Below are 9,116 nucleotides of genomic sequence, written 5' to 3'. Positions count from 1 at the left end.
AGAGGAGGTAGCTCAACATCGTCGCGACGTCGGTCAATGGCATTGGAGCTCCAACGGCTAGAGGAAGAATATGCCTTGCAGCAAGAATACATGCATAAGCGGTATGAAGTGATGGCATCGTTTCTCGAGGACGAAGAAGAGAATGATAGTCAGGATGGTAACTCGGTCGACAGCAGCGTAAGTAGGACTAGAAAGTGGATCGATAGTCAGCGAGGGGCAAGGGGAAATTTTGGTCCCAGTAAGGCCCGTAGTCTGCAAGCGATACCGAAAGCGGGTCCAAGCAAAGTTGGAAGACACGTAGAGTTGCATTCAGTCACCCCCTTCGGTCGTCCGGAATCGAGAATATCGGAACGAAAAAACAATTTCCCAATACCCGCTGGGAATCATCAAGTTTATAATCATTCGCACCGTGCATCATCTTTATCCAAGCCTTTACATCCTGGTTCAAGCCCACGCAGGCTGGGGAGAAGTCAATCATCGTTCCAAGAAAACGCATCGATAATTCCTGAATTATTGCAAATCAGACCCTCGAACCCACCACAGAGTCAACACCGCTGCGTTGGAAATGTGGATTACGGCGGTCGTTATACGGATAATGCGAGCAATCATACGTTGGTAAATACAATTCCACAATCGACTCCGAATATTGGACCAACGGCGGCCCAAATCTCAGCAAGGCAAGTGTGGCCAAAGAAGCTGCCGGTGTTCACTGGGGCAGCAGAGGAATGGCCCATTTTCATAAGTTCATATGAAAATTCTAATGCTGCTTGTGGGTTCTCGGACGTAGAAAACCTCATCAGACTGCAGGAGAGTCTAAAAGGCCCGGCGTTAGAAGTCGTCCGCAGTAGGTTACTATTACCTGCAAACGTCCCAAAGGTGATTGAAACATTGCGTCGTGTTTACGGAAAGCCGGAGATTCTCATTCGTTCGTTGATATCGAAGGTACGGGCTATAGATCCTCCGAAGTCTGACCGATTGGATTCCATCATCAAATTCGGCATTGCCGTACAACAACTCTGCGACCATTTAGAGGTGGCGAACCAACAAGATCACCTTAGAAATCCAGTCCTATTGGAAGAAATGGTGGAGAAGCTGCCAGCTAATTTCAAGTTGGAATGGGTACGCTTCAAGAAAAGTAAGGAGCAGGTGTCGATCCGTACGTTTGGGAATTTCATGGAAAATCTGGTGGATGAAGCTAGTGAAGTAACACTTCTAAATGTGCCATCAGAGTCTATGGTAAAGCAGGAGAAGAAATCGTCGGTGAAACAAAAGGGGTTTCTTCTATACCACAGTGGTCCGAACGCTACACCTGAAGTTAACGTTGAATCGGACAAAATGAAGGACGAGAAACAATGCGCCACGTGTTCAAAGGTCGGGCATCGAGCGCGAAATTGTGAGGAATTCAAGAAATTGAAGCCCATCGAACGTCTTCAGTTGGTGAGGAACCGAAAACTATGTGCCTTGTGTCTCTACAGTCATGGGAGCATGCGTTGTCACAATAAAATGTTATGTAACGTTCAAGGATGTCATGGTAAACATCATGCCTTATTACATAACGCTGATAAACCAGAAGAAGCTAATTGCATGGTGCACCTAAGAAGCACCAAATCATCCGTGGTATTCCGAGTCGTTCCGGTAACCCTCACAAATGGAACTTGTGAGTTAGCGACCTATGCCTTCCTGGATGAGGGTTCTTCTAAAACGTTGTTGGAGAAAAGCGTTGCTACCAAACTAGGGTTGAAAGGAGCTGTAAGACCACTAGATCTAACATGGACTTCGGGAGTTACTAGGACTGAAAAAACATCGATGAATGTCCGTTTAATGGTGTCAAGCAGAGGATCAAACCAGCGATACTTATTAACGGATGTACACACGGTTGAACGACTAAATTTGCCAAGACAAAGTGTAAATTTCAATAAACTGGTGTCAAGATTCAATCACTTGCAAGGATTGTTTGTCGACGAGCAGAAGGATGTAGAACCGACAATATTGATCGGCCTGGACAACCTCGATTTGATGGTACCTTTGGAATCGCGAATAGGTGGAAGCGGAGAGCCAGTGGGATTACGCTGTAAACTCGGATGGACGATCAGTGGACCAGTAGCATCAATCGTTTCAGATGGGTTTTGTGGTGTGCACCAGTGTGATATTTCGTTGGACCAAGCACTGAGAAATTATTTCACTATAGAAGAGGCCGGAGTTACCTGCCCGTATCGCGTGGAATCCGATGAAGACAGAAGAGCTCGTGTTATCTTGGAGCAAACCACAAAACGTGTGGGTACCAGATTCGAAACGGGCCTGCTATGGCGTAACGATGAGGTGCGTCTTCCGAACAGCTATTCGATGGCATACCGGCGCATGCAGAGTTTGGAGCAACGATTCAAGAAGGACCCTGAGTTGAAAGACAAGATAGCTTGGGCAATTGACGACTTTGTAAAGAAGGGATATGCGCATAAAGCAACATCCGACGAGCTCAGCTCTAGCGAAATAGGTAGAGAGTGGTATTTACCATTGAACGCAGTAGTCAGCGAGAAAAAAACCGGGGAAGATTCGGTTAACGTTGGATGCCGCAGCCAAGGTAGGAGGAACCTCGCTCAATGACGTGTTGCTGAAGGGTCCAGACATGTTGGTCTCTATGTTGGACATTATCAACCACTTCAGAGAAAGGCGAATTGGGTTTGGAGGCGATGTGAAAAAAATGTTTCTTCAGATTCAGATGCGACAGCAGGACAAGTGTTTCCAAAAATTTTTGTTTCGACAAGACTCTTCCAAAACTCCTGACGTCTACATTATGGACGTAGTCATATTTGGGGCGAAATGTTCGCCGTGTAGTGCACACTACACGAAAGATAAAATGCCCGGGAATATGCGAATCGTTATCCAGAGGCCGCGGAGGCTATCGTTAAACGACACTATGTCGATGACTATTTTGATAGTGCTGATAACGAAGACGTAGCAATTCAACGAGCGGTTGAGGTGCGGAAAGTACACGCGTACGGCGGATTCGAAATCCGCAATTGGGTGAGTAATTCACCATCCGTACTCGCCGCTTTGGGAGAGGAAGGCCAAACAACGAAAACATTGTGCTACGATAGAGACCGCATCGTGCTTTCGTGCTGTGCGGTTCTTTCTCTTTGCGAAAGGAAGTTTTTAATACTACCCGAAGCTATTTTAATTTCAACGGTGCTTCTTAGCGCTATTTCTACCCACTGATCCCGTTACGATCTTTGCAAGGACCCGTGCCTTCGTTTTACGTTGGACCCGTTTGCGGAAGTAAAATTCCGACAAGCGGTGGTAATCCTGCAGGGACACCGTTCTGGGAAAAAACCTCTAAGAAGGTCACGTCTCCACGCTCAGCAATGAGTATTAATAAAAACAAGAGGAAGGGGGAGTCTCTGAATTCTCCACTTCCTTCAAAGAAACAAGGTTTCAAGACCGTCCTGCCCAAGCGCGGAAAAAATAGAAGGAAGCTGGAGACTTCAGATATTCCTTTTAAATCTAACGTTGACATTATTTCTACTCCCATCGAACTGAGCAATCAGTTCGATTTGATTAATAACGAATTTGAGGAAATCGAATCTACCTCTAGCCCAGGTGATTCGATTCATGCGAAGAAACAACGGATTCCGCCAATTGTGGTATCTGTTGCCGAGTTTTCTGGCTTTCGGAATGAAATCTTGAGTAACCTTCGGGGATCAAGGTTTCATTTCAGATTACTAGGAAGGGTGACTGCCGCGTTTGCCGGGATCCTTTGACGATCGCAAACGTCTTCTCCAGTATTTAACTGAGAAGCGCCATAAATTCTTCACATACGACGACAAAACTGAGCGATTGTTCAAAGTCGTCTTGAAAGGTCTGCCCAGTGATGACAAATCACTGGATGAGATTAAAATTGAAATTTCTGAATTACTTGGATTTTCACCAGTCCAAGTAATTAAGATGAAAAGAAATCCCATTCTGGTATTTCCCAGAGGGGCATTTTCAAGAATTTTATTTAGTTCATTTTAACAAAAGTGAACTAAATAATATGAAAAAGTTTGGAAAAGGCCTGTATTATGTCCCATGTCCGTGTTACATGGGAACATTTCCGCTGAGCCTGGGGAAATTTCCAAAATCCCACTCAGTGCCGTAAGTGCCAAAAGTGGGGTCACGGAACCAAACATTGCCACATGGATGCTAAATGCATGATTTGTGGTGGAACCTCTCACGCCAAGGACGCTTGTCCTGTGAGAGAAGATTCCAATAAATTTAAGTGTGCAAATTGTGGGGTAATCATAAATCCAATTTCTGGGAATGCCCCTCACGCAAAAAAGTTTTGAATTCCCGTGCAAAATTGATGACGGGAAATACCAATCGGATCCCAGATTCGACGGGTAGAAATTTTTCAAACGCTCAAATTTCGAAACCAGTTACCGGTCGAGCAATTCATACCCACCACAATTCACAAACAAATTTTGCCGCTCGTCAACGGGTAGCAAGCACTTCAGTAAATTCCAATTTTTCGAATGTACCTACGTATGCAAACATCGCTGCTGGTAGACAAAATTTCTCTTCTCAAAATGAGGTTTATACCCATGTCCCAACGGGAAATAATGGTCATGTTGATAAGAAAATTATTTTGAGCTTTTTAGTGGAATGTTTTCACCTGTCATAAGACGAGTTTGAACAATCCCATTGAATTCCACCACTTAATTGTATCCTGACAGATACGTATTTCGACCTCAACAGTAAGGCCGTCTTCATCGAGGTCGAAATACGTATCTGTCAGGATACAATTAAGTGGTGGAATTCAATGGGATTGTTCAAACTCGTCTTATGACAGGTGAATGGTCATGTTGCCGATTCAGGTAGCATGACTGCTTCCGATTTTGATTTTTTAACTGAACAATTGCATCACATGATTGATGCAATGTTCAAAGCAAATACCATTCCAGAAGCTGTTCAGGTTGGTATAAAGTACACACAAAAAATTGTTATCGGACTCCGTTTCAATGGATCCAAATAATTGTGTGAAAGTTCTAAATTGGAATGCCCGCTCTCTAAAGGGTAAGGAAGATGAATTATTCAACTTCCTAACAGTTCATAATGTGCATATTGCCATTATAACAGAAACCTATTTAAAACCAGGACTCTCCATTAAAAGAGATCCAAATTATTTTATCTACAGAAATGATCGTCTTGACAGCGCCTGTGGTGGGGTCGCCATTGTCATCAATAGACGTATCAAACATAAATTATTTTCTTCATTCAAAACCAAAGTTTTTGAAACCTTGGGAGTTTCTGTTGAAACAAATTTTGGAAAATTTTCCTTCATTGCAGCTTACTTGCCTTTTCAATGCAATGGGCAGCAAAAGAATTTGTTGAAAGCTGATCTTCAAATTCTGACTCGCAACAAATCTAAATTCTTCGTAATTGGTGACTTCAATGCCAAACACCGTTCATGGAATAATGCTCAAAGCAATTCCAATGGTAAAATTTTATTTGAAGATTGTTCTGCGGGATATTATACTATTCAATATCCCAATGGACCAGTCGAAATCCTTCTACAATTGATTTAGTTTTAACGGATTCAAGTCAGCTGTGTGGCCAATTGGTAACTCATGCTGACTTTGACTCTGATCACCTTCCTGTGACATTTGAAATCTCACAAGAAGCCATTTATAATCCAATCAGCTCTACTTTTAATTATCATAGAGCTGATTGGGATTCTCTCAAAACGTCTATCGATAGGTATTTTGATGTTGATATTCCTCTCGATACCAAAAGTGATATTGATAATGCTCTCGTATCTTTGACAAATTTAATTGTCGAAGCCAGAGGCATTGCAATTCCTAAATGTGAAATTAAATTCAACTCCATTATTATTGACGACGATCTTCAGCTACTGATCCGTCTTAAAAATGTGAGGCGAAGGCAATACCAAAGAACTCGCGATCCTACTTTAAAAGTTATTTGGCGAGATTTGCAAAATGAAATTAAAAACCGTTTCGCTATTCTGAGAAATACCAACTTTGAGAATAATGTCTCGAAGTTGGATCCCAGTTCGAAACCCTTTTGGAAATTAACGAAAATTCTTAAAAACCTCAAAAGCCAATTGCAGCGCTTTAAAAAGGGAAATAAAATTTTATTAACAAATGGCGAAAAGGCTCAAAAACTTGATCAGCAGTTCGAGAGTGCCCATAATTTTAGTACAGGTCTCATTATTCCAATTGAGGATCAGGTTACACGAAGCTTCGAAGACATTCTCAACCAAGATAATGTTTTGACCCTTCGTTGGGAACTAATTTGGATGAAGTGAGATCTATTACTAGAAAATTTAAAATATGAAAGCCCCGGGTGATGATGGTATTTTCTACATACTTATCAAAAAACTTCCTGAGAGCTCTTTATCCTTTTTGGTTAATTTATTTAACAAATGTTTTCAATTGGCATACTTCCCAGATAAATGGAAAAACGCCAAAGTTGTTCCAATTTTGAAGCCGGACAAAAATCCAGCTGAGGCTTCTAGTTATCGCCCAATCAGTTTGCTTTCTTCAATAAGCAAACTGTTTGAAAAGATTATTTTAAATAGAATGATGGTTCATATTAATGACAATTCTATTTTTGCTGATGAGCAATTTGGTTTTCGCCATGGGCATTCAACCACTCATCAGTTATTAAGAGTTACGAACTTAATTCGGCTCAACAAATCTGAAGGATATTCGACTGGAGTTGCTCTTCTTGATATAGAGAAAGCATTTGATAGTGTTTGGCATGAAGGTTTGATTGTAAAATTGATGAATTTTAATTTTCCTCTGTACATTATTAAACTGATCCAAAATTATTTATCAGATCGCTCACTGCAGGTAAACTATCAGAATTCTAAATCTGATATATTACCTGTTAGAGCTGGTGTTCCCCAAGGCAGCGTACTGGGGCCCATATTGTATAACATTTTTACTTCTGACTTACCTGATTTACCACCAGGGTGTCAAAATCTTTGTTTGCAGATGACACAGGTCTCTCAGCCAAAGGGCGAAGCCTTCGTGTCATTTGTAGTAGATTGCAAAAAGTTTGGATATTTTCTCCACTTACTTGCAAAATGGAAAATTTCCCCGAATGCTTCAAAACTCAGCTTATAATTTTCCCACATAAGCCGAGAGCTTCTTATTTGAAACCTTCTAGCAGACATATTGTCACTATGAATGGGGTTCCAATTAATTGGTCTAGCGAAGCTAAATATTTAGGACTTCTGCTAGATCAAAAATTAACTTTAAAAATCACATTGAAGGCCTTCAAGCCAAATGTAACAAATATATTAAGTGCATATCCACTTATAAACAGAAAATCAAAACTTTGTCTTAAGAACAAACTTTTGATTTAAAAACAAATTTTTAGACCAGCCATGTTGTATGCTGTGCCAATATGGACTAGTTGCTGCAATACCAGAAAGAAGGCACTTCAGAGGATTCAATATAAAATTTTGAAAATGATTCTGAAGTTGCCTCCGTGGTATAGTACCAATGAACTTCATAGAATTTCTAATATTGAGACATTGCAGCAAATGTCCAACAAAATAATTTCTAATTTTAGACAAAAATCGTTGCAATCTTCTATTGCAACGATTAGCTCCTTGTACCCTTAGTATAAATTAGGTTAAGTTTAGTTTAAGTAGAAAACATTGTAATTCCTACATGGTTTAATTCAACCAGAGGAAATATCGTAACTGCCAGAGGCAATTGAAATGTATTAATAATATCTAAAAGCGTAACATAGCAAATAAGGATGATAGTGTTAAGAAAACACGGAACACCTAGTCTAAGACATAAATGCATGTATTAGATAATTAGCAAATAAAATTAGTTAAAAAAAAAAAAAAAAAAAAAAATTGTGCTACGATAAAACGGCGGACGCGGAACGCGTGTTAGGGTTACTTTGGAAGCCGCAAGAAGATGTGTTCACCTTTTTCATGGGATTCAAAGAAAAACTGTTACCATACCTAGTTGAAAGTATGCGACCCACAAAGCGCATCATCCTGCAGTGTGTCATGAGCTTCTACGATCCGGTTGGATTTCTTTCTCCCTTGTTGGTGCATGGCAAGATCATCATACAAGAAACCTGGAGAAGTGGCACAGAATGGGACCAACCGGTGACGGATTATATCTTCAACAAGTGGATAAGCTGGACGAAACTCCTGCCAAATATTGAGAAGGTGAAGGTTCCACGGTGCTTTTTCGGAAATAATTCCATCGAGGCTGCAACTTGCATTCAATTACACATTTTCTGCGATGCTGGGGCTGACGCATATGGTTGCGTGGCTTATTTACGGTATCAAGTAGAAGAGGATGTTCGCTGCTCTCTAATTAGTTCTAAAGCGAAAGTGGCCCCTTTGAAGCTCACTTCGACGCCACGGTTGGAACTGCAAGCCGCAGTTATTGGAGCTAGAATGATGAATACGTTGCAATCTACCTTGACTATCCCGATCCAGGAAACGTACTTATGGGTGGATTCGATGACGGTTTTATCCTGGATAAGGTCCGACAGCCGTAAGTACAAACCATATGTAGCGCACAGAATCGCAGAGATAGTCCACACAACTGATATAAAATCATGGAAGTACGTGCCATCAAAAAGGAACGTAGCCGATGATATTACGAAATGGGGATCTGGAACCACCGTGGATCCAGAAGGGAGATGGTTTAAGGGTCCACTATTCCTACATCGTAGTGTAGATTTCTGGCCAGAACAACCGAAAACGAAATCAGTGGTACCCGAGGAGCTTAGGCCTTGCTATCTGTTCCACCATATAGATGTTCCTCAACAGACTATCGACGTAGCACGCATATCTAAATGGAGAACACTTTTGCGAACAATAGCACTGGTGTATCGCTTTATCTCCAACTGTAAACGGAAGCAAATGGGACTACCAATCGAAGCAGTGAAAGCCGACTCACGACAATCAACAACGCCAGCTATTCTGGTTGGTATTCAGCAACAAGAGTTGGCGAAAGCAGAAAGTCTGTTGTGGCGAATCGCTCAAGGCGATGTTTTTCCGGATGAGGTGCGTATATTGAAGAGAAATGCTGAAGTCCCACGTGAACAGTGGAGCTACATAGAAAAATCAAGCCAACTATACA

The sequence above is a fragment of the Armigeres subalbatus genome, chromosome 3 (assembly GCF_024139115.2).
Source record: "Armigeres subalbatus isolate Guangzhou_Male chromosome 3, GZ_Asu_2, whole genome shotgun sequence".
Classification (NCBI taxonomy): Eukaryota; Metazoa; Arthropoda; class Insecta; order Diptera; family Culicidae; genus Armigeres; species Armigeres subalbatus.
This window is presented reverse-complemented; position numbering follows the sequence as displayed.